Source organism: Solanum dulcamara, chromosome 4 (assembly GCF_947179165.1).
Source record: "Solanum dulcamara chromosome 4, daSolDulc1.2, whole genome shotgun sequence".
NCBI lineage: Eukaryota > Viridiplantae > Streptophyta > Magnoliopsida > Solanales > Solanaceae > Solanum > Solanum dulcamara.
Genome location: NC_077240.1, coordinates 54,718,739 through 54,745,815, shown reverse-complemented (window position 1 = coordinate 54,745,815; position 27,077 = coordinate 54,718,739). Strand labels below are relative to the sequence as shown.

Here is a 27,077-nt window from a genome sequence, read left to right as displayed (position 1 = left end):
AATTAGCATCAAACTGGTTTCTTTATGGAAGATACTCCCAGAGAAAAATCTTGCAGTACACATCAACTTGCAAGAGCCCAAGAAAGATTCTTGAGCAAGAATACAGTCAATTTCTTTTCCAAAATGAGTATGGTTTACAGGAAGAAAGTCAACATAAGAATCAGGGGAAGATTGAATAAGGAATTGACTTCTCTAAAAAGGAGAAAATACTATTTCATCAGTATCTGGCACTGCTTTACCTGGCTTATCTAGTAGACTGTTGTTAGCTTTTATGTGTCGGGAGGAATAAAACATTTTGCTTTAGCAAATACTAATACTCCTATGTTTTTGGTAGTTAGCGATTATATGATGTTCTTTTCGTTCTTGGAGTAAAAAAAATATGTCTGAAAGATGCCTAGCACTGAAGTCAAGAGATCCCAGGAAAGAGATTCTTTCCTGATCAAGAATAAGGAATAGCCAGCAAGGTCTACCATAATTAGACGTGTGTGCAAGAGATTTTGATTAGAATCAAGGTGCAAGGCAGAAGTCATAAATGAAATTGAACGCCCTGTCCCATTCTCTGTTCATTGATGATACATGAACTAGTTTTCGGATATGTAAGGACCAAGGAAAAAATTTCTAAGTTTGGATCAAATTCAAAGAGGAACTGCCAGCTGAGACTCGCCGAGTTGCTCGGCGACTCGCCAAGCGTCTTAGGCTACTCTCTAAAGTATCATTGAGCTCGCCCAATATTACTGAAAAATTAGCTCAGAAGAGAGAAGGATTCGGCGAGGAAGGGTTACGTTCGGCGACCTGCCGAACAAGTTTGATGGGAAGAGTTAACTCACCTAATTACACTAATATTTCAACTCGGGGGACAAGGACTTTTTGTGAGCATAGGGGGCCTTGGCGACACGCCAAATTGGTTTGGCGAACTAAGTCAAGCTCGCCAAGAGTTTCAGAGAAATTTCCCTCGGAGATAAAGAAGTTAGGCGAGGAGAGGGAGAGATTGACGACTCGCCTATTGGGTCGGCGAGCACGGCCAATCTCGCCAAAGGCTCCCCGATAGTGTTTTAATGAGGGCATTTTTGTCCATTACGACTCGTTTAATCCTTAAGCTTTGTCGTTTTGGACCTATTTCTAAATCTATAACTACTCGAACCCTTCAAATTCCCCTTATTCCCTCAACTACTCTCTTAACAAAAATCATCTCTCTAAAAGAATCCTCTCAAATTCATCTGCAAGGATCGAGCTAGGGCTCTCAAATTCAAGTTTTTCAATTCCATTGTTGTTAAAGTTTCACTTCCAGGTATGTTGGGAATTCATCCATGGATCATTTCCATCCATGGAGTCCCAAAGTTTTTCTCTCTTTTTCCTCAATTTCAATTCAATGATTATAGGGTTTTAACCAATTTGCATTGGGTCAATTCAATTATGATTTCTTTCAATGTTAATGATTCAAGTACGCATGATTCAAGTTTAATTGCATGTTTTCAATTGAGCTTCATGGACCCATGCATTATGCTATTTTCAAGTATGAAATTATGGAATTTGATCATAGATTTTATGAATAGTTTATGATGATGATGGATTATGATTAATGTTAGAATAGGAATAGGTGTACACAATTCTACTTAGAATAGGAATAGTTTATAGTATCCTACTTGGAAAAGAATTGTTTTATAGTGTCTATAAATAGGGTCTTTGTGTAATATTGTTCTTACACAATTCAATAATATTTTTATCTTATATTTCTCATATCGTATCAGAGCATTGGTGAGAAAATTAAAGGGTAGAAACAAGTCATTGTGTGTCAATTTCCTAGTGGCTGTTGGGACTGATTCGTGTCATTTTTTTAGGGCTGTTCTGGTCGATTTTTTGAGCAATTTTTGTTTTAGTTGTGGTCGTCTAGTCATTCCGACCAGATCCGTGCAATTTTTGACCAGATTCTATCGTTGAAATTAGGGTTCCGGAGAATTCCAGGCTATTTCTGGTGAGATCCAGATTTTCCGTCAACCAAATCTCTGTAATCCGGTGTTTCTTATTGTTTTCAAGATAATTTTCACACCATGTCTTTTGAGTGTGATGTTTTTGGTTCCTAAAATATGGGGATTGAAAATTCAACCCCTATAATCACTTCAGAACCATTAGTGGGATGTTCAAACTATTTAGCTTGGGCTTCTTCAATTGAGTTGTGGTGCAAGGGTCAAGGTGTTCAAGATCACTTAACAAATAATGCTTGTATGGTAGATGAAAAGGGCAAGGCTAGCGAGGAAGATGCAAAAGACAAAGCACAATGGGTGAAGGTTGATGCTCAATTATGTAGTCTCCTATGGCGATCTATCGATTCCAAGTTGATGCCCTTGTTTCGGCCATCCCAGACATGTTATCAGTTTGGAAAAAGGCTCATGCTTTATACACTAATGACATATCTCGATTCTATGATGTAATATCTCGAATGACCAACTTAAAGAAAGAAGAATATGATATGTCTACTTACTTGGGACAGGTACAAGCAGTCATGGAGGAATTTGAAACATTGATGCCAGTTACTACGAATGTGGAAACACAACAAGAGCATAGACAGATGTTGTTTCTAGTTCTTACACTTGCTGGACTTCCTACTGACCATGATTCAGTGCGTGATTGAATTTTAGCTAGTCCTGTAGTTCCTACAATTGATGAATTATTCTCTCGTCTACTTTGTCTTGTCGCGCCTCCCAGTCACAAAGTAGCCTCATCACCCACCATTGACTCCTCTGTTCTTGCATCTCAAACCATAGAAAAACGAACATATCAATCAATGGAGAATCGACGAGGAGGACGGCATTTTGGGAAACCTTGATCCAAGTGTAGTCATTGTCATAAACTTAGGCACACTCGTGACATATGTTATATGTCCACCACTCATTTATGATCCTATTGCTCTAAAGGAATATAATGAGTTCCTTCGAAATTGTGCAAGCAAGCCGACATCTCCACAAGTAGCATGTGTGGCTCATCCTAATCAATTATCCAATAATGCTCATATTGCTCACACAGAATATGAGTTCCTCCAGTATCGAGCAAGTAAGCAAACGTCACCACAAGTAGCTTCGGTTGCACAACTTGATGTTTCTGTTGCGGGTAATACTTTTCCTTGTGTTTCACAATCTAGTACTCGTAGATCATGGGTCATGGACTCAAGCGCTTCTGAACATATCTCTGGTAATAGATCACTTTTGTCTGATATTGTTTATTCACAATCCCTTCCAGCTATTACTTTAGCTAATAGGATCCAAACAAAACCAAAAGGGGGTGGAAAAGCCAAACCCTTATCTTCTGTCACTCTAGACTCTATTCTTTATGCCCCTAGCTCTCCTTTTAATATAACATTCATTAGTTGTTTGACGCATGCCTTACATTGTGGCATATTATATTTTGATGATTTTTTCTCATGCAGGACTGCAGCATGGGCCAGACGATTAGCACAGGACATAAATCACAAGGACTTTAATATCTTACCTCTTCAAATTCCTTCACAGCATGCTCTATTACACTCCAGTATTACTGCCACCACTACTGACTTATCATCGTCGTCCTAGTCCAGTTATAGTCCTAGATGATTCATGTCATGTGTCGGACCCTGCGTCTACTGCTGACTTGCCTCCTCCTAGCCAATCAATTGCACTTCAAAAAGGATACGATCCACTCGAAATGCTAACCCACATTATACTTTCTTGAGTTATCATTGTTTATCCTCACCACATTATGCCTTTGTATCATCTCTGTCCTCTATTTCCATTCCTAAGAACTACAGGTGAAGCACTTTCTCATTCTGGATGAAGGCAGGCTATGATTGATGAGATGTCTACTTTAAATACGAGTGGTACTTGGGAGCTTGTTCCCCTTCCTGCAGGTAAATCAACTGTTGGTTGTCGTTGGATTTATGCTATCAAAATTGGCCTAGGCAGTCAGGTGGATCGACTGAAGGCTCGCCTTGTTGCCAAAGGGTATACTTAGATATTTGGGCTAGATTATAGTGACATTTTCGCTCCAGTGGCTAAAATAGCATCAGTCGTCTTTTTCTATCTATGGCTGTCGTTCGTCATTGGCCTCTTCATCAGTTGGACATTAAGAATGCTTTTTTGCATGGTGATCTTGAGGAAGAAGTCTATATGGAGCAACCACCTAGTTTTGTTACTCAGGGGGAGTCTAGTACCCTTGTATGTCGATTGCGTAGGTCATTCTATGGTCTGAAACAGTCTCCTCAAGCCTGGTGTGGAAAGTTCAGCATAGTAATTCAGCAGTTTGGCATTAATCGTAGTGGAGCCGATCACTCTGTCTTCTATCGGCATTCTGCACCAAATCTATGTATTTATTTAGTTGTTTACGTTGATGATATCGTTATCAGTGGCAATGATCAAGATGGTATCACTAATTTGAAGCAATATCTCTTATAGCATTTCCAGACTAAAGACCTTGGCAGACTGAAGTATTTTCTAGGTATTGAAGGTTCTCAGTCTAGATTAGGTATTGTTATTTCTCAACGCAAGTATGCCTTAGACATTCTTGAGGAGACGGGAATTACGGGATGTAGACCAATTGACACTCCTATGGATCCGAATGTTAAACTCCTTCCAGGACAGGGGGAGCCACTCAGTAATCTAGAAAGGTATAGACGGTTGATTGAAAGTTGAATTATCTCACAATGAGTAGACCTGACATCTCTTTTCATGTGAGTGTTGTACGTCAGTTTATGACTTTTTCTTGTGATAGTTATTAGGATGCAGTTATTCGTATTCTATGATATATAAAGTCAGCTCCTAGTAAAGGACTACTCTTCGACGATCACAGGCATGAGTATATCATCGGATATACAGATGTTGATTGGGCAGCGTCACATTCTGATAGACGTTCTATATTCGGATATTGTGTTTTAGTAGGAGGTAATTTGGTGTCGGGGAAAAGTAAAAAACAGAGTGTGGTTGCTTGATCTAGTGTAGAAGCAGAATATCGAGCAATGGTTGAAAGTAAGAAACAGAGTGTGGTTGCTCGATCTAGTGCAAAAGCAGAATACCGAGCAATGATTGTAGCAACTTGAGAGTTAGTTTGGATCAAACAGTTGCTGAGAGAACTAAAATTTGGAGAAACCGGTGATATGGAACTTGTGTATGATAATTAAGCAGCCCAGATATAGTATCAAATCCAGTATTTCATGAGAGGACTAAGCGCATTGAGACTGATTGTCACTTTGTCAGAGAAAAGATACTATCAGGAGATATTGTTACAAAATTTGTGAAGTCAAATGATCAACTTGCAAATATCTTCGCCAAGCCCCTCACTGGTTCTCGTATTAATTATATTTGTAACAACCTAGGTACATATGATTTGTATGCACCAGCTTGAGGGGGAATGTTAGAATAGGAATAGGTGTACAAAATCCTACTTAGAATAGGAATAGAAATAGAAATAGTTTATAGTATCCTACTTGGAAAAGGATTGTTTTATAGTGTCTATAAATAGGGTCTTTGTGTAATATTATTCTTACATAATTCAATAATATTTTTCTCCTATATTTCTCACAATTCTAAGTATGTTTCAAGTAAGTATAATGGTTGTGAAAGGATTTCTCACACATTCATGAAAAAGGTGAAAGGTTTTCTCACCTACTCACGGATTCATAAAGATGAAAGGTTTAAACCTCATACTTGTATGAATCACTATGTTAATGTGCTACTCTTACAATTGTTTATGATATGGATTGGTACTTATTATTGTCTTTCCTAATGCTATTAATGACTATGGTTTATGAATTCAGTTGAGATATTGACTAAGCACATGGGAGCTCTACTAGCAACCTCTAGTCCAAAACTACGTAGCCCTGTAGGTTGCCTTAATTGGCCTAGCTAGTGGATCCACATATAGCTCACGATGTAAAATGATGTTCTCACGGAGATGGTGTGCCTAAATATCAAGGCCGATTGTGTGTTCCCGATGTCGATGGCTTGAGCTAAATGATATGTCCGAAGCTCATAGTTTGTGGAATTCCATTCGTCCGAGTTCCACAAAGATGTACCAAGATTTGAGGGAGGTATATTGAGGAATGGCATGAAGAAGGATATTCGGATTTTGTGGCCAAATGTCCTAATTGCCAGCAGGTGAAGGTTGAGCATCAAAAACTGAAAGGCTTAGCTCAAGATATTGAGATTCCTACTTGGAAGTGGGAAGACTTGAATATGGACTTTATTACGGGTTTGCCTCGTCCTCGTAAGCAACATAATTCAATTTGGGTTATTATTGACCAAATGACGAAGTCGGTGCATTTTCTTCCTGTTAAGATTTCCTATTCAGCCGAGGACAATGCTTGACTTTATATTTGTGAATTGGTCAAGCTTCATGGTCTCCCATTGTTTATCATTTCAGTCTGAGGTACTCAATTCACATCTCAGTTTTGGAGATCCTTCCAAAAGTGTCTTGTTACTCAAGTTAAGCTTAGTACGGCTTTTCACCCTCAAACCGATGGTCAAGCCGAGCGTACTTTTCAAACCTTGGAAGATATGTTGAAGGCTTGTGTAATTGACTTTAAGGATAATTGGGATGATCACTTGCCTTTGATCGAGTTTGCTTATAACAATAGCTATCATTCGAGTATCCAAATGGCTCAATTCGAGGCTTTATATGGTAAGAGGTGTCGGTCTCCTATTGGTTGGTTTGAAGTTGGTGAAATTGCTTTGATAGGGCCCGAGTTGGTGCATGAGGCGATGGAGAAGGTTAGACTTATTAGATAAAGGTTAAAGACTGCCCAAAGTCGGCAAAAGTCCTATTCGGATTTAAGGAGAAGGGAACTTGTGTTCGAGGTTAATGATTGGGTTTACTTGAAAATTTCACCCATGACGGGTGTGATGCGCTTTGGTAAGAAGGGGAAACATAGTCCCAGTACATAGGCCATACAAAATTTTGAGATGGCAAACAAGGTGGCATATGAGTTGAGTTTGCCTTCAGAGCTGGCATCGGTGCATCCGGTGTTTCATGTGTCTTTATTAAAGAAGTGTGTTAGAGATCCTAGCTCCATTGTGCCTTTGGATAGCGTGGATGTGAAGGAAAGTTTATCCTATGAGGAGATTCCGCTTGAAATTTTGGACCGGCAAGTTCGAAAGTTGAGAAACAAAGAAGTTGCGTCCATTAAGGTGTTATGGAGGAACCAAGAGGTTGAAGTTGCTACATGGGAGGCCGAAGCCAATATGATGTCATGATATCCTCATCTTTTTCCTTCTGTTCCGACTTGAGATACCTAGTTTCCTCGGGGTTCACCCTTACGAATTCCTAAGTTTCAGCTTTCCCATGTCTTTTCATATGCATGCAACAACATACCCAGTGAAATCCCACTAAGTAGGGTCTGGGGAGGGTAAAATGCACGCAGACCTTACCACTACCTCGAGGAGTTAGAGAGGTTGTTTCCGAAAAAAACCTCGGCTCAAGTGCCTCAAACCCAAGTAAAAAAGACGGAGAAACAATGAAGAAAGCATGGCAGTTAATAAGCAAATCAATTGTAAAGTCTACAAGGAAGAAACAATAACAACCATAAAATAGTGTGATAATAGAAACACGATACACAACATAACATGCTAAACCTTCACTAACCTTCACCCTACTAGCCTTCTACCCTAATACGTCTCCTCCACTCCTTTCTATTTAGGGTCATGTCCTCGGTAATATGCATGCATGTTCATGACATTGATTTTAAGTCACGTTGCAGCTTGGGAACGAATATTTCACGTTTTGTGCATTTTACTATGTTATTGCATTCATGTTGGGCTGCTATGTCTCTTTTCCTACTCCTTTCATGCTAGTTAGGTCCATTCGAGGATGAATGTTCCCAAGGAGGAGATATTGTAAGGCACAAGGAAAACAATATCTAAGTTTGATCGAATTCAAAGAGGAACTGCCAAGCAACTTAGGCAACTCACCAAAGTGCCATTGAGCTCGCCCAACATTACTGAAAAATTTGCTAAGTAGAGAGAGATTCAGTGAGAAAGGGTTACGTTCGGCGACCCGCCAAACATGTTTGGTGGGAAAAGTTAACTCGCTTGATTACCCTAAAATTTCAACTCACGGGACAAGGACTTTTGGCCAGCAAAAAGGGGCCTTGGCGACTCACCAAATTGGTTTGGCGATCTGAGGTCCTCACCAAAACTTTCAGAAAAGTTGGTAGGAAAAGGAGGAATTGGGTGAGGGGAAAAACAAGACGGCAACTCGTCAATTGGTTTGGCGAGCTAAGTCGAGCTCACCAAGAGTTTCAAAGAAATTTCCCGCGAAAATAAGGAAGTTAGGCGAGGAGAGGGAGAGATTGGCGACTCGCGGATTGGGTCAGTGAGCATGGCCAATCTCGCCAAAGGCTCCCCGACAGTCTTTTAATGAGGGCATTTTTGTCCATTCCGACTCGTTTAATCCCTAAGCTATGTCGTTTTGGACCTATTTCTAAACCTATAACTACCCAAACCCTTCAAATTCCCCTCATTCCCTCAACTACTCTCTTAACAAAAATCATCTCTAAAAGAATCCTCTCAAGTTCTTCTACAAGGATCGAGCTAGGGCTCTCAAATTCAAGTTCTTCAATTCCATTGTTGTTAAAGCTTCACTTCCACGTATGTTGGGAATTCATCCATGGAGTCCCAAAGGTTTTCTCTCTTTTTCCTCAATTTCAATTCAATGATTCTAGGGCTTTAACTAATTTGCATCAGTATTATCAAAAAGCGCTGAAGCGCGAAGCTAGGCGAGGTAAGTACCTGGCGCTTCGATGCCTTGAAGCGAAGCAAAATCGAAAAAGCATGCGCTTCTAGGCAGAAGCGAGAAGCGTGCTTCTTGTAAAAGCGAGAAAAAAGGTCACTTAATTGAAATAAAGTGCTACTAGGGTTTTTATAAAAACAAATTTGTAAAAATACTTACAGTTAATTGTTCTAATTATTTTCCCTCCTATCGACTGCTGCAAGTCCGCGACTCCTTCGACTGCAAGGTTAGTTCTTCTCCTCTTCTTCTTCTTCTCTTCATCTCTTCTCTTCTTCTCTTCTTCTTTTTATGTTTCTTTTCTGCAGTTCTGCGCAACTATTGCTGAAGGTAAAGGGTTTTTTTTTTCAATTATTTGTTTCTCTTCTGCGAGACTATGCTCTGTTTTGGCGACTCTATTCTTTTTTCATTTTTCTTTCTGATTTGGGGTTCTCAGTATGCTCGATTTGTAATGTTGTGTATGCTCTATTTTGGCGACTCTGTTTTTCTTTTCTGATTTGGGGTTCTCTATATGTTCTATTTGTAATGTTGTGTATGCTCTATTTATTTTTTTAATTTTGCTGTCAGCTGCTCTGTTCTGTCTCTATTCCTTTTTTGCTTTGTTATTTTGTTGTTCTGACTTGTGTGACTGAGTTAGTGTTCTATTTTTTCTTTGTAGTAAGTTGTATTTTCTTATTTAATGGCACAAAAAAGGGATCCAGCTTGGGCATATGAAATTACCATGGGCAGTAACACAAAAATCAAATGTGTTTTTTCTGATATGACATACAATGGCGGAATATTTCGTCACAAGAAGCATCCCATTGGTGATTATAAAGATGTGAAAGTGTGTCCAAAGGTCCCAAATAGTGTGAAGGAAGAAATAAAAGAGTATTTTACAAAACAAAATGAGTTTAAAACTCAAATGAATCATGAAGCATCATCCATGGCTAATCTTGTTGATGATAAAGTCGAAGTGAATATGCTAATGGGCCCTCCCTCAAAATGTCAAAAGAAACCTTCAACTAGTGGAAGTGGGTCATCCACCGCTAGCAATGTCAAAGGTCCTCTCAATCTCTATTTCTCGCAAAAACCAAATGGAAAGAGAAAGATGGACCTATTGATTTAGAGCTTCTAAGAAGATTTTACAAGATAGTGTTGTATTTACTTTTGCTAGGTGGATGTATGATGCAGGGTTGCCTTTCAATTGTGTTAATTACACCGAAAATTTTGGTGAATTCATTGAGGCAATAGGCCAATATGGCCCTAGAATAAAGGCCCCCACCTATCATGAGGTAAGAGTTCCTTGTCTAAAAAAAGAGGCGGAAAAGACAAACAAAATTGTAGAAGATCATAAGGTTCAATGGAAAACGTACGGTTGTTCCATTATGATGGAAAAATGGACAGCAAAAAAATGGGAAAATGATCATTAATGTTTCAGTGAATTCTCCAAAAGGGAGTGTGTTCCTTGAATCTTATGATGCTAGTGACTCTTCCACTGATTCTAATAAGATGTTTAACTTGTTTGAAAAGACTATCTTGAAAATAGGCAAGGAAAATCTGGTAAAGTTGTGACTGATAATGCAAGTGAGAACAAAAATACGGGTTGACATGTTGAAGGGAGTGTTCCCGCATATTTTCTGGACTCCTTGTGCTGCTCATTGTATCAATTTGATGTTTGGTAACATTTTCAAAGAAGCCCCATATTCTATAGGTGAACTTGAATCTTGACATTTAATGTTCTTTTTTAAACTGCAAGTTAGTTTTCTTTACTTATTAACTATTAATTATTATTTTTGAACAATTTTTGGTAAGGTTGTTAAGATACATTCTTCTATCAATCAAAGGGAACTGTTGTTGAATATGATGAGGAGATACACAAAACAAAGAAACTTGGTATAACCTGCCAACACAAGATTCGCAACAGTTTTTTTGACATTGCATAGTTTTTATATGCAAAAGAAGAATCTGAGAACCTTGTTTACGTCCACTGAATGGAATGAGAGTGTCTGTGCAAAGGAAACTCTTAGGAAAGAAGTTGTGAGACATATCATAGGTCCATATTTTTGGAATGACACTATTCAAGCACTTAGAGTTGGTGGTCCTTTAGTTAATGTACTTCGTATGGTGGATGGAGAGAAAAAACCACCAATGGGCTACATTTATGAAGCCATGGATAGGGCCAAAAAAGTATTGAAAAGGCGAATAATTATGATGACAGGAAATGATGAGTGTTTTCAAAATCATTGATGCAAGGTGAACGGATCAACTTCCTCAACCTTTGCATGCAACGGGACATATTTTGAACTCGAGGCTCTATTATAAAAATAATGAGACGAAGACTTTAACCGAAGAAGTGTGGCTGGGATATCATGCATGCGTTGAGAGGATGATCCCACATTAAACTTTGCAAGACAAAATAGGAGGAGCTTGATGTGAACATGAAAGTTGATGGGCTACTTGGAATTGAATCAGCCATTAGAGCCAGAACCTTAAGGTCGCCAGGTGAGCATTTCAACATTTAACTGTTAAAGCTTTAACTTTTAAGTTATTACGTATTAACTTTTCAAATAATTCTTCTACAGTTGAATGGTGGATGCAATATGGTCATAATGTCCCAAACTAGCAACAATTTGCTATTAAAGTGCAAAATTTAACTTGTAGCTCATCTGGTTGCGAGAGAAATTGGAGCGTGCATTAACATGTGAGAAACTATATTACATTATTACTAAATTACATGGTATCTTAATTGTCCAAAGTCCTCCCATTAATTACTTTCTACGAATTCTGTGCAGATTCATACTAAAAAGAGAAACAGGCTTGAGTTAAAACGCCTCAATGATCTAGTGTTCATCAAATATAATAGAACATTGGTGTGTCGCTACAATGCTCGCAATACCATTGATCCAATTTTGTTAGATAGTATTGATGATGCAAATGAATGGTTAACTGGAGCTCCCTAAAATCACGAAGATGAAGAAGTACATGAAGGGGAAGGCCTCACTTATGGTGATATTGCTACGGCAAGTGGTGTTGAGGAGAATATTTATGGATTTAGGGGGAGTACTTTAAGGGGCAAGGAAAGAGTGGCTACAGGTTCAAGTTCAAGTTCAAATAGAAGTAGAACTCTTGTTGATGAGCCCTCCGATGGGGAAGAAGATGAGGACCAAGTACAACCCTTGTTGATGGCACTTCAAGAGTTTAAGGATCTTGATGAAGAATAGGAGTTTTCTCTCTTTGTGATTTGGTAATACATTTGCTTTATATGATGTTACTTATGAGGATTATTGACTATCTATTTAATTTTTAATCTAAGAATTGAAAGATTTGCTTATATGTTACCTCTATTGACTTCTTGATTATTTATCTATGCATATATAGTATTTTTTTTATACTAAACAACGCTTTTTCTGAAAAAAGTGTGCACTTTGCTTCACACTTCTCGCTTCTGTGAAGTAAGCCCCGTCACTTTTTTCTGCTTCTCGCTTCTCAAAACACTGATTTGCATTGGGTCAATCCAATTATGATTTCCACATGATTCAAGTTTAATTGCATGTTTTCAATCAAGTTTCATGGACCCATGCATTATGTTATTTTCAAGTATTAAATTATGGAATTTAATCATGGATTTTATGAATGGTTTATGATGATGATGAATTATGATTCCAAGTATGTTTCAAGTAAGTATAATGGTTATGAAAGGATTTCTCACACATTCATGAAAAAGGTGAAAGGTTTTCTCACCTACTCACAGATTCATAAAGATGAAAGATTCTCTCATACTTGTATGAATCACTATGTTAATGAACTACTCTTATGACTGTTTATGATGTGGATTGGTACTTATTATTGTCTTTCCTAATGCTATTAATGAATATGGTTTATGAATTCCGTTAGGATATTGACTAAGCACCGAGAGGACTTTGAGGTGGGGCTCGGTCCAGAAGCTCAAGAAGCAACTCAAGGCTAGCTCTAGTAGCAACCTCTAGTCCCAAACTATGTGGCCCCATAGGTTTTCTTAATTGGCCTAGCTAGTGGATCGATATATAGCTCACGATGTTAAATGATGTTCTCACGAAGTCAACCTTGGCTAGTAGTTTCTCTTTTTTCGGTGTGGGAGTAACATCGGGATTCCATGTTATAGCTTGCATGGTCTTAAATGTCGATTAAAGCTTATATCCCACAAACAAAATATGTTTTCTTATGAGCCTTTATGATGATTTCAAATGATGCATTGTTCACATGTTATGACTTAGGATTTTGAATCTCATGTTTGTAAAGGATTATTGGACTTGCATCACATGTTTTATGCTCATCATGCTATTATGTGTACATTATGCATATTTCTAGCATATTTAGTACATTCCATGTGCTAATGCATACATTTTGCCTACATTGTATCATAATTTAGGGCTCAACGATCATCACGTTCATCCTCCCACTCGTGGCTAGAGCTGGTCTATTGCTATCATTACTTGATTGGTGAGTCCTCATGTTTCGAGGATGAAACCAACATGAGTTTACATTCTTTCATTATGACAATTTCTTTCATTTCTTTGGGTGAGCTAGGGCTTGTCGTATGCCCCATCTAGACTAGTAGAGGCATGTTTAGACTATCATGAGTATGAAGCTATGATTATTCAGACATATCGCTTTAAGCTATCTCCTTATTCGAGATTTTATTATGAGACTTATCTTCCGCACTATGATTTGATTGACGTCATTACTTACCTTACGTATGCGAGGTATGCTAAGAGGCTTGGTTGGAGTCCCCCGAGATTTCAATCGTCGTGTCATGCCAAGGGTCTAGCTTAGGTCGTGACAGGTAGGGGTGTGCAAAAATCGAACCGACTGATAAATCGAATCGATTCAAGTGTTATTGGTTTATTTTTATTGGGTTATTGGGTTAACGATTATTTAATGGTTTTACAAAAAAAATTATTGGGTTAACGGTTATTTAATGGTTTTACAAAAAAAATTATTGGGTTATCGGTTCGTTATTGGTTTTTCAATATTGGGTTATCGGTTTACCCGATAACCCATTAAGAATATAATCATTCTATTTTTATTTTTATTTTTTCATTCATACACAAATCACAAATTAAACAAAAAATATAAATATATAATATAATATAATTAGTCACTGTAAGTCTATATCATATTATTTACTAGTATTTAATATTTTACCATTTAGGTTTTCCCTCTTTAGACTTTAGGTTTAGTGTACTGTTCACTCTTCACTCTTCAGTGACCTATGCAAGCAAGGACGCCGGCAGCTCCAGTTTGCAGTTGCTACGACGACGGTCAACGGCAAGGGTTAGGCGGCAACAATCGACGGAAAGGGTTGTTCATCACTTCATTGTGAGTTTAATTTTTCTTCTTCTCCCTTTTTTGATTTCTCCTCTTCTCAGTTCTCTATACCCTCTCCTTTAAGAAATTTTGCTTGAAACTATTACATGATTTGTTGTCTTAATTATTGTTTAATTCATTTTTTACAAAGATATACATATGGCTGAAAATACTTCAACTGATGAGGTGGTGGCCCTGGGCAATGAAAGTATAAATTCAAATGCTATGCGTCAAACACAATCTGTTCAGTCAAAGATAAAGAAGGAAAGAAAAAAAAGGTCTCGAGCATGGGATCATTTTGGATCATTTGTTGATGAAGAAGGGAATAAGAAATCAAAGTGTAAGTACTGTGGTTCAGATTATTTTACTGATTCAGGTAAAAATGGTACGACGTCAATGCTTACCCATATGTTAACTTGTTCAAAGATGCCTCGAAGTGTTGATAAAAGCCAAACTCAAATAGGCTTTCAATCAGTTCAAGGGGGTGATACGGGTGATGTGGTTGTTGTTTCCTGGAAATTTGAACAAGAACAATGTAAGAGAGCTTTATGTCGCATGGTGATTGTGGATGAACTCCCTTTCAAGTTTGTCGAGAAGGAAGGTTTTAGAAACTTTATGAAAGTAGCACAACCTCATTTTAAGATTCCTTCTCGTACCACTGTGACACGTGACTGTTTTAAACTTTTTGATGAAGAGAAACAGAAGTTGAGGAGATCTATCAGAGAAGCACAACAAAGAGTTAGTCTTACCACTGATACTTGGACCTCTTTGCAGCGAATTAACTATATGTGTATCACTGCACATTGGATCGATAAAGAATGGATGATGCATAAGAGGATAATTAACGTATGCCCTATTTCTAGCCATAGAGGTGAAGACATGGCTAACGAGATAATTAAGTGTTTACGTGATTGGGGCTTAGATAAAAATTTTACCATCACAGTCAACAATGCTAGTTCGAATGATGTGACTGTGAAAGAGTTGTCCAAGATATTCACTAAACGGGGGACCAATTTCATGAATGGAGAACACCTTCAAGTTAGGTGTATGGTGCATATTCTAAATCGTGTTGTTCAAGATGGTTTAAAGGTGTCAGCTATTTCTATTGAACGGGTTAGAAGAGCAGTTAAATACATTAGGCTATCTCCTGCGAGGTGTAAGAGGTTCCAAGAATGTTGTGAAGATATTGATATTAATCGCAAAAAGTCTTTACGTTTGGATGTTTCTACGAGGTGGAACTCCACATACTTGATGTTGAAAGGGCTATTGAGTTTGAAAATGTGTTTTCTAGTTAAGTTGATAGTGATATTGGTTTGTCACACTATCTTCAATTTGTTGAGGATGAAGATGGAACCACTGCCGGTGCACTTTTGAGTGATGACTGGCACAATGTAAAGAAAAGTTTCTAATTTCCTTCAAATCTTCTATGATCTTACCAAAGAAGTATCTGGATCACAGTACGTCACATCAAATTTACACTTTCTTAAAATTTGTGAGGTTTCTTGTCATTTGAAACGATAGATATCGAGTGAAGATGACGATGATGATCTTTTGGGTAAAATTGCTTCAAATACGAGAGAAATTTGATAAGTATTGGAGTACTCCAAAAAAAAAGAATAAGATGATTTTTGTTTCTTGTGTTCTGGATCCTTGACACAAGTTTGTTTCGGTTGGCTTTGCACTTGAAATGATGTTTGGAAAAAGAAGAAGGACTAGTTCTAGAGAAGGAAGTTAGAGACTACATGAATTTAATGTTTGGTGAGTATGTAAAGTGTCTTTCAAAAGATAAAGATAGTCATCACTCTTCATCTTTATCCAGTTCTTCATTTGGAAAATTTAGTTCACTGCCTTCAAGCTCAGGTAGTATTGTCCAATCAATAGGATCTTTAGGGTCGTTCATGGATGATCTAATGAAACATAAAGCTGGAAATATAACAATTGTTAAAACAGAATTGCAAAAATATCTTGGTGAAGAAAATGAAATTGAAACCAAGAACTTTAACATCCTGTCTTGGTGGAAAATAAACTCACCTAGATTTCCTATTCTTGCTGAAATGGCTCAGAATGTGTTAGCTATTCCTATTTCTAGTGTGGCATCCGAGTGTGCGTTTAATACTGGTGGACGCATCTTGGATTCATTTAGGAGTTCATTAACTCCTACATTGGTGCAAACTCTGGTGTGTCTTCAAGATTGAATTTGAAGTGAATCACGGCCTGTTAGTGTTGAGGAAGATATAGATGCCCTCGAACAGCTTGAACAAGGTAAGAATATTCTTATTGTATTAGTTTTTTATTGGTATTATAAATAGTCATTAATAATTTTCTAACAGATTAACATAAATTCTTTATAGATTTGGCTAATACTAGCTGTGAGAAATATAGGAGAAAAATATTATTGAATTGTGTAAGAACAATTACACAAAGACCCTATCTATAGACACTATAAAACAATCATTATCCAAGTAGGATACTATAAACTATTCATATCTCTATTCTTATTCTAAGTAGGATTGTGTACACCTATTCATATTCTAACACTCCCCCTCAAGCTGGTGCATACAAATCATAGGTACCTAACTTGTTACAAATATAATTAATACGAGGACCGGTGAGGGACTTGGTGAAGATATCTGCAAGTTGATCACTTGACTTCACAAATTTTGTAACAATATCTCCTGATAGTATCTTTTCTCTGACAAAGTGAAAATCAATCTCAATGTGCTTAGTCCTCTCATGAAACACTGGATTTGATACGATATGAAGAGCTGCTTGATTATCACACACAGTATCCATATGACCGATTTCTCCAAATTTTACTTCTCTCAGCAACTGTTTGATCCAAACTAGCTCACAAGTTGCTACAACCATTGCTCGATATTCTGCTTCTACACTAGATCGAGCAACCACACTTCGTTTCTTACTTTTCCACGATACCAAATTACCTCCTACTAAAACACAATATCCGAATGTAGAACGTCTATCAGAAGGTGATCCTACCCAATCAACATCTGTATATCCGGTGATATGCCCATAGTCGTGATCCTCGAAGAGTAGTCCTTTACCAGAAGTTGACTTTATATATCGCAGAATATGAATAACTGCATCCCAATGACCATCACAAGGAGAAGTCATAAACTGACTTACAACACTCACACGAAAAGAGATGTCAGATCTAGTAACTGTGACACAATTCAACTTTCCAACAAGCCGGCTATACCTTTCAAGATTACTGAGTGGCTCCCCCTGTCCTGGAAAGAGTTTAACATTCGGATCCACAGGAGTGTCAATAGGTCTACATCCCATCATTCCTGTCTCCTCAAGAATGTCTAAGGCATACTTGCGTTGAGAAATAACAATACTTGATCTAGACTGAGCAACCTCAATACCTAGAAAATACTTCAGTTTGCCGAGGTCTTAGACTGGAAATGCTAAAAAAGATGTTGCTTCAAATTAGTGATACCATCTTGATCATTGCCGGTGATAATGATATAACCAACGTAAACAACTAAATAAATACACAAATTTGGTGCAAAATGCTAATAAAAGACAGAGTGATCAGCTCCACTACGAATCATGCCAAACTGCTGAATTATTGTGCTGAACATCCCAAACCAGGCTCGAGGAGACTGTTTCAACCATAGAGTAACCTATGCAATCGACATACAAGGGTACTAGACTCCCCATGAGCAACAAAACCAAGTGGTTGCTCCATATAGACTTCTTCCTCAAGATCACCATGCAAAAAAGCATTCTTAATGTCCAACTGATGAAGAGGCCAATGGCGGACAACAGCCATAGATAGAAAAAGACAGACAGATCCTATTTTAGCCACGGGAGCAAAAGTTTCACTATAATCTAGCCCAAATATCTGAGTATACCCTTTGGCAACAAGGAGAGCTTTCAGTCGATCCACCTGACCATCTGGACCAATTTTGACTGCATAAACCAAACGGCAACTAACAGTTGATTTACCTGCAGGAAGGGAAACAAGCTCCCAAGTACCACTCATATGTAAAGCAGACATCTCACCAATCATAGCCTGCCTCCCTCCAGAATGAGACAGTGCTTCACCTGTAGTCTTTGGAATGGAAATAGAGGACAAAGATGATACAAAGGCATAATGTGGTTAGGATAGACAGTGATAACTCAAGAAAGTATAATGTGGGTTAGCATTTTGAGTGGATCGTATACCTTTTTGAAGTGTAATCGGTTGGCCAGGAGGACGCAAGTCTGCAGTAGGAGTAGGGTCCGGCACATGACATGAATCATCTAGGACTACAACTGGACGCAGACGACGATGATAAGTCAAAAGTGGTGGCACTACAACTAGAGATGTAGGAGAAACCGTAGATTCCTCAAAAGTTGGTACAAGTAAGATTTGTGGTATGGGTAAGACCTCAGATACATCAGGATGATCAGAAGATGTATAGTAAGGTTGAGATTCAAAGAATGTGACATCGGCGTACATAAGGTATCAATGAAGTTCAGGTGAATAACAATGATTCCCATTTTGAACTCGAGAGTAACCAAGAAAGACACATTTAAGGGTACGAGGGGCTAATTTATCTTTCCCTGGGGCTAAGTTATACAAAGCATGTGCTCCCAAAGACACGAGGAGGGATAGAGTAAAGTCGTGGCTGAGGAAACAGAATGGAATGTGGAACCTGATTCTGAATAGAGGATGAGAGCATTCTATTAATTAAATAACAAGACGCACTGCATCTCCCCAAAAATGCAACGGAACATGAGATTCAATGAGAAGAGTGCGAGCGGTCTCAATGAGATGCCTATTCTTCCTTTATGCTACACCAATTTTGTTGAGGGGTGTACGAACAAGATGTTTGGTGAATAATTCCATGGTGAGTCATAAACTCCTGAAATTGGGAGGATAAGTATTTTAAGGCATTATCACTACGAAAAGTACGAATAGAAACACCAAATTGATTTTGTATTTCAGCAAAGAAACTTTTGAATATAGAAAACAACTCAGAACGATCTTTCATTAAGAAAACCCAAGTGCATCTTGAATAATCATCAATAAAACTAACAAAATAACAAAATCATAAGGGTGAACTAACTCTACTAGGACCCCAAATATCATAATGAACTAATGAAAAAAATACTCTGAATGACCCTCAGTACTACGTGAAAATGTAACACGAGTGTGTTTCCCAAGTTCACACGACTCACAATCTAAACTAAACAAACTAGGCACCATCTTTTGCAGCTTGGATAGACTCGAATGTCCCAAACGTTTGTGAATTAGGTTTGGAGGATTTGTAACGGAGCATGTTGTGAAGGAATTTGAAGAGGTAAGATAGTAAAGGCCTTGTGATTCATGTCCTGTGGCAATCGTTTGTCCCGTACAGCGGTCCTGCATGAGAAAAAAATCATCAAAATAGAATATGCCACAATGTAAAGCACGCATCAAACCACTAACGGATGACAGATTAAAAGGAGAGTCAGGGACATAAAGAATAGAGTCTAGAGTGACAGAATATAAGGGCTTGGCACCTTTTGGTTTTTTTGGGATCCCATTAGCTAGAGTAATAGCCGGAAGAGATTGTGAATAAACAATATCAGAAAAAAGTGATTTATTACCAGAGATATGATCAGAAGCGCCTGAGCCCATGACCTATGATCCAAGAGTACTAAATTGTGAAACACAGGCAAAAGAATTACCCGCAATAGAAACATCAGGTTTTGCAACCGAAGCTACTTGTGGTGACGTTTGCTTACTTGCTCGATACTGGAGGAACTCATCATATTCTATATGAGCAATATAAGCATTATTGGATAAGTGATTAGGCTGAGCCACAGATGCTACTTGTGGAGATGTCTGCTTACTTGCACAATTTTGAAGGAACTCACTATATTCCTTTAGTGCAATAGGATCATAACTGGGTGGTGGACCATGCAAAATATAACATATGTCACGAGCCCAAATTTATAACAATGACTACACTCGGACCGAGGTTTTCCAAAACGCCCTCTTCCTCTCCGATTCTCCATAGATTCATATGTTCATTTTTCTATGGTTTGAGATGCAAGAACACAAGACTCAATGGTGGATAATGAGGCTACTTTGTGACTGGGAGGCATGGCACGACGAAGTAAACGAGAGAATAATTCATCAATTGTAGGAACTACAAGACTAGCTAAAATCTTATCACACACTGAATCATGGTCAGTAGGAAGTCCAACAAGGGTAAGGACTAGAAACAACATATGTCTGTGCTTTTGTTGTTTTTTCACATTTGTAGTAACTAGCATCAACGTTTCAAATTCCCCCATGACTGCTTGTACTTGTCCCAAGTAAGTAGACATATCAGATTCTCCTTTCTTTAAGTTGGTCATTCGAGATATCACATCATAGAATCGAGATATGTCATTAGTGTATAAAGCACGAGCCTTTTCCCAAACTGAATAACATGTCTGGGATGGGCGAAACAAGGGCATCGACTTGGAATCAATAGATCGCCATAAGAGACTACATAATTGAGCATCAACCTTCACCAATTGTGCTTTGGCTTTTGCATCTTCCTCACTAGACTTTGCCTTTTCATCTACCACACAAACATTATTGGTTAAGTGATCTTAGACGCCTTGACCCTTAGAACACAGCTCAACCGAGGACGCCCAAGATAAATAGTTTGAGCTTCCCATTAATGGTTCCGAAGTAATCATAGGGTTTGAACCTCCTATATTTTTGGAGCTAAAAATATCAATCCCGAAAGACATATTATGAAAACAAAAAGGAAATATATAGGAATCTGGAATTTGGAAGATTTGGAGAAGGTTCAGTCGCCGGAAACTGGAAAAGTCAGATCTGTCCGAAAACTGGAAAAGGACAGATTTGACTGTCGGAAAAAAGGTTCAGTCGCCAAAAACTGAAAAAGACAGATCTGACTGCCGAAAACTGGTCGGAATCAAAATATAAATATATGGTCAGCCTCGGGATGCAGAGGCGACCTCACTGGATAAAAAACAAAAAAAATTGAAAATAGGCCGGAAATTGCCACATGCGCCGGAAATTGACTGGGTTTTCTTTCTTGTAAGTTTCTCACAAATGCTCTGATACCATGTGAGAAATATAGAAGAAAAATATTATTGAATTGTGTAAGAACAATTACACAAAGACCCTATCTATAGACACTATAAAACAATCATTTTCCAAGTAGGATACTATAAACTATTCCTATTTCTATTCCTATTCTAAGTAGGATTGTGTACACCTATTCCTATTCTAACACTAGCATTCTTGATGATTAATGTGGAGTTGAAAGTTGAAACTCTTCTTTTTTGCACTTGAATCTGGACATTTGGTAAGTTATTCTTAATTCTAGATACAAGTTGTTTTAAGTCATGTAACTGCTTGATTTAAGTCATGATGATCTGTACATCTGGTACTTTTATTTTTATGTTGATTCAAATTGTAGATGGTATCAGTTTGTGTTTTGGTTGCCCATGTCCGTGTTATGGCTTGTGCTACAATTAGTCCTTGTTCGTATTTCAGAATTCTGAGGCATTTTATTTTCCCGAAAAAATTGCATTTTACTTAATGACTGCTCTAAATTCTAATTGATATTGTTAGAAGAACTACATGATTACTAGGTAACATAAATAATGGAAGATTGGACAATATGTATTGGGTATTGGTTGTAGGATATGAATATATTGTTAGATCAGTAGGCGTTAACTCTTCCGGAAGGACGTTGGTTGCTCATCTTTAGCTCATCACAAGTTCCTCTGTTTTTGGAACTAACATTCAAAATCTTTTGGTTGGTTTATCTATCCCATGGATCTGCTCATTGAGAAAGCCCTGCAACCAATTTAAGGATCCACATATACCTTACTGCTTGGTTTGCAATTTCAATATATATGAAATATGGACAACTGATTGAGAAGTTGGATGAGAGGGTCTCATTTCTCTATATAAGTAAAATAACTTATGTTCAAGAATATATCCCAACTTCTATTTTTATTCTTCAACAATATGGCTAACTGTATTGCCTTGAGCTTCTGGTTCCTTGCTACTATCTTTTTATCACTTTCCATGTCTAACTCAGAAACTTATATCATCCATATGGATTTGTCAGCCATGCCAAAAGCTTTTTCTATCCATCATAGTTCGTACTTCTCCACTCTTGCTTCTATATCAGATAGATCAAAACTTGGTTCTGTTAGTAACATAAATGGATTGTTATAATTATTTGTTATGAAAATAACTTGAACTTTTTCTTTCAGGTTTTGTAATTGTCTTGATTAGGAACTTGGTGAAGATTTTTCTGATTATCTCATGGGTGAATGATAAACTGCCGAATTAATCTTTATGGAAATGCGGCATTCAGATTGAAGTTGGATCACAACTGGACTTCTTGATTTTAGTTTTAGTTTGTAATTGACTAATTGTAGCTTTTGCACTATGGTAATTTCAATTTGTAAATGTATGCAGACTGCAATTTGATTAACATCAGGACTCGTATATTTATTTGAAAAGTATTTTCTTATCGGTTAAACCGATAACCGAACCGTTAAAGATCAAAAACCGATAAACCGATAAACCGAAAACCGATAACAAAGATCTTATTGGTTTAGTTATCGATTTAGCATATTTAGAAACCGAAAACCGATAAACCGAACCAATAATACTTAAAACCGAACCGACCGATAAACACCCCTAGCGACAGGATATCTATCAGATATGAGTGAATGGAAGTATCCAATACTAGTTTATTTTTGAAAAATAACTGCAAAGTAACACGCCGTTTTTTTAATTATCACTTATCCAATATGGGTACGGCGACCACACCCAGTTTCCAAGGCATCATTTGGAAAGACTTATCAATCTCAATCGGCAAACTGAATATACTACCTCCGTCCCATAATATAAGACACAATTTGACTTCAACGATTAGTTTGACCAATTTTGACCTTGAAACAAGCAATAGCATAACTACTATCTGTAAGTTTTGGTACCAAAATTGTACATTTTATTGATTTATAGAACTACAAATACATAGTACAGAGAAATAAACAACAAAGAATCAAATCCCTTGATTATAGTTGATTTGAGAATCAAGGGATGATCTTATTTGATCTAATTACCTAAACTATCTAATATCATATCATATCTGATTTTATCAGATCAACTAAGATCCTACAAAATCAAATCTGATTATAGTTAGATATCCTCAAATCAACACTCCCCCTCAAGTTGGTATGTAAATATCTGACATGCCTAACTTGCTTACAAGAATTTCAAATTTTGGTTTGGACAAGCCTTTTGAGAAAATATCCGCAATTTCCTAATTCGTTGGGACGAAAGGCATGCATACACTTCCTTCTTCAATCTTCTCTTTTATGAAGTGCCTATCCACTTCAACATGCTTTGTTTTATCATGTTGAACTGGATTGTGAGTAATACTTATGGCGGCTTTGTTGTCACAATACAATTCACTGGTAAACCAAATGGTTTTTTCAATTCTTCCATCATCTTCTTGAGCCAAATCATTTCACAGATCCCATGGGACATAGATCAGTATTCAGCTTCAACACTGCTACGGGCTACGACATTCCATTTTTTACTTCTCCAAGTCACGAGATTTCCCCAGATAAATGTACAATATCTGGACGTTGACCTCCTGTCAGTAGTAGAACTTCCACACTCTGCATCTGTAAAGCTTTCAATGCCCCTATGTTGACAATTTTTGAAAAATGGTCCTTTCCTCGGTGAACTTTTCAGATATCTTAGGATCCTGTAGACCGCTTCTTGGTGCTCTTCCTTTGGAGAGTGCATAAATTGACTGACCAAGCTTACAGCAAAAGCTATATCAGGTCGAGTATGTGACAAGTAGATCAACTTCCCCACCAGTCTCTGATATTGACTTTGGTCAACTGAATTTCCTTCTTCGTTTCCAAATTTTATATTCGGATTAATAGGTGTTTCATCTACGACAACCACTCATCCCTGTCTATTTTAGAAGATCTAGTATATACTTCCTTTGTGACACCATAATGCCATCTTTTGATCTTGCTACTTCCATGCCAAGAAAATATTTCAACTCGCCCAAATATTTGATCTCAAACTCAGAAGCCAACTGTATTTTTAAATTCTTCATTTCGGACAAGTCATCTCCTCTAAGTATGATATCATCGACATACACTATCAGGATAGTTGTCTTTCCCTCAAGAGAATGTCGAATGAACATGGTATGATCTACTTGTCCTTGAGTGTACCCTTGTTTTTTCCATAAACTAAGTAAACCTCTCAAACCAAGCTCTAGGAGATTGTTTGAGCCCGTAGAGAGATTTCTTTAGCTTGCACACTCTAGTTCCATACCTTTCATCAAACCTGGAGGTGGATCCATGCAGACTTCTTCATCGAGTTTTCCGTTCAAGAATGCATTCTTCACGTCTAGTTGTTGGAGGGACAATCAAGGTTGGCAGCAATGGTCAGAAGCACCCTTATTGAATTCAACTTGGCGACTAGAGCAAATGTCTCAAGATAGTCAATCCCGTAGGTTTGAGCGAACCTTTTTGCTACCAAACGTGCCTTATACCTCTCTAGGGACCCATCTGATTTAAATTTGATGAACACCCACTTGCGGCCCACTGTTTTCTTTCCACGTGATAGTTCCACCATTCTCTCAAGAGCATTCATCTCCTCTAGAATTGCCTCCTTCCACTCGGAACGTTTAAATCATCCTCCACAGTTCTCTGTATCTCCATTCCAGATAATTGAGAAAGAAAAGTTGTATACAAAAGGGATAAGTTTCTATATGATACAAAATTTGACATGGAATGGTTGGTGACTTTTCTTACCCCTTTACGTTTGGCAATTGGAAGATCAAGGTCTAAACTAACAAGGGTAAATCAAAATTAGGTTATGGAGAATTACCTTTTATATCATTGACATCTTGCGGAGCGAACATTTGGTTCTGATGAGAGTTCTTGATCTCTTTTTCTTGGTTCCGGTTTCTTCTCATGTAAACCTATAATTCCTTTGTTTGTTCCTGTTCTTGTCATAAATTGTATCATGAAAAAGCTCTATTGTCTCATTTTCCTTATTTTCATTATTTAAATTGGGATCTCTTACCTTATCTAGGTTGTTATTACCAAAAGTAATATTTCTTGTATCTATCATGAAACCTGAATCCTTTTTTTTCTCAGATGTGAGGTCAAGAAGATCCTTATTATCCCTCGAATCTTCACTATGTTTCCCCCCCCGAAGATGAGTTCCAAAACACAATTGAGATTCAAAAAAAGTGACATCCATTGTGATAATAACCTTTATAGTATTTGGATCAAAACACTTGTATCCCTTTTGATTAGGGGTATAGCCAACAAAAACACATTCTTAGCCTGTGAGTTTACTTCTATTATGATCATGGACATGAACAAATACACTACACCCAAAGACTCAAAGATAGATCAGCGGTCAATCTAGAAGTAGGGAAGTATGTCTTGAAAATATTGAAAGTGGTTTTAAACCTAGAACACGGGAAGGCATCCTATTAATAAGATAGGTGGATGTCAAAAGAGCTTCTCCCCAAAGAAATTTAGGGACTCCACTTGTGAATATTAAGGCTTTAGTTACTTCCATAAGATGCCTATTTTTTCTCTCTGCTACTCCATTTTTTGGGGGTGTATTAGGACATGAACTTTAGAGCACTATTCCCTTGGAAGTGAAAATTGCCTAGCTGATCATTGAAAAACTCTCTCCCATTCTCACTTTGAAATAATTGAATCTTCTCATGAAATTGTGTCTCAACCGTAACATAAAAAGCCCCAAACATATGTTTTACTTCCCCTTTGTCTTTCAATAGGTACACCCAAGTTAGTCTAGCGTGATCATCTATGAAACTCACAAACCACCTTTTCCCATTTACAGTTGCTACCATAGAAGGTACCCAAACATCACTATGGATTAACTTAAAGGGTTTCGTGGCATGGTATTTTTGGGAAGAAAAAGATGAACGCTTGTGTTTAGCCATTTCACAAAATTCACACTAAAAAGAGGATGTACTTTTATTCCTGAACAACTGAGGTAACAAGAGTTTCAAATAATGAAAACTAGGATGACCAAGTCTATAGTGCCATAACATGACTTTATTATCAACTAGAACAGAGTTCATACAAGCTGAACTAAAATTTACTGAATTGTCACCATCTTCAAGAAAACAGAGACCTTCAAACTCTCTAGCATTGACAATCATCCTCCCCGAGACCTTGTCCTGAAATACACATGAGATAGAGTCAAAGATAGCACCACAATTAAGTTTTTGAGTCAATTTTCTGATGGACAAAAGATTATGAGACAATTTTGGAACATGAAGGACATCAAAAAGAGTCAAAAAAGGGGTTAGTTTGACTGTCCTTTTTCCAGCAATTGCTGAGAAGGAACCATCTGCAACTTTGACCTTTTTATTTCCTGGTGAAGGAGTATAAGTCGAGAAAAAATGGGAATTCCATGTCATGTGATCACTAAACCCTGAATCTATGATCCAAGAGCTTATACCTATTGAATCTGTACTTAAAAAAAACAGATGGCACATTACCTGTTTGGGAAAAAGAACAAGTGGGAGTCGAAGGACCAGGTTTACTAGATTGGAGTTGAGATTGGAGAAGTTTGTGCCGTAGCTCTAACTGTTTTGGTGAATGGTAGCATTTCTAGAGAAGATTTCAACCCCGGTTCTCCACTGGTACACTGAAAGGCCTGGCTGCCATGGTTGTCTGCCCTTCTTTTGTTCCAGTTAGGCGGTTTCCCATGGATTTTCCAATAAGTGTCACGAGTGTGCCAGTATTTTTTGCAAAAATCACACCATGGCTTCTTTTTCTTGTCATTTTCATTTTTCGCAACAACTAAAGCTGAGGAATCTATATTTTTTTCTTCCAGATTGGAATCTATTTTTAGCATAACATTCCTCCTTGTTTCTTCTCGCCTAATCTCAGAAAACATTTCTCTCAAAGTGGGCAGTGGATTTTTTCCAAAAAGTCGAGAA

General features: G+C 37.7%; 1 protein-coding gene across 3 annotated transcripts in view; it reads right to left on the bottom strand.

The window, feature by feature from the left end:
- LOC129887434 (uncharacterized) overlaps positions 1-27,077 on the bottom strand; it is a 60,611-nt gene that overhangs the window by 18,425 nt on the left and 15,109 nt on the right. The gene's annotated exons all lie outside the window — the stretch shown is intronic.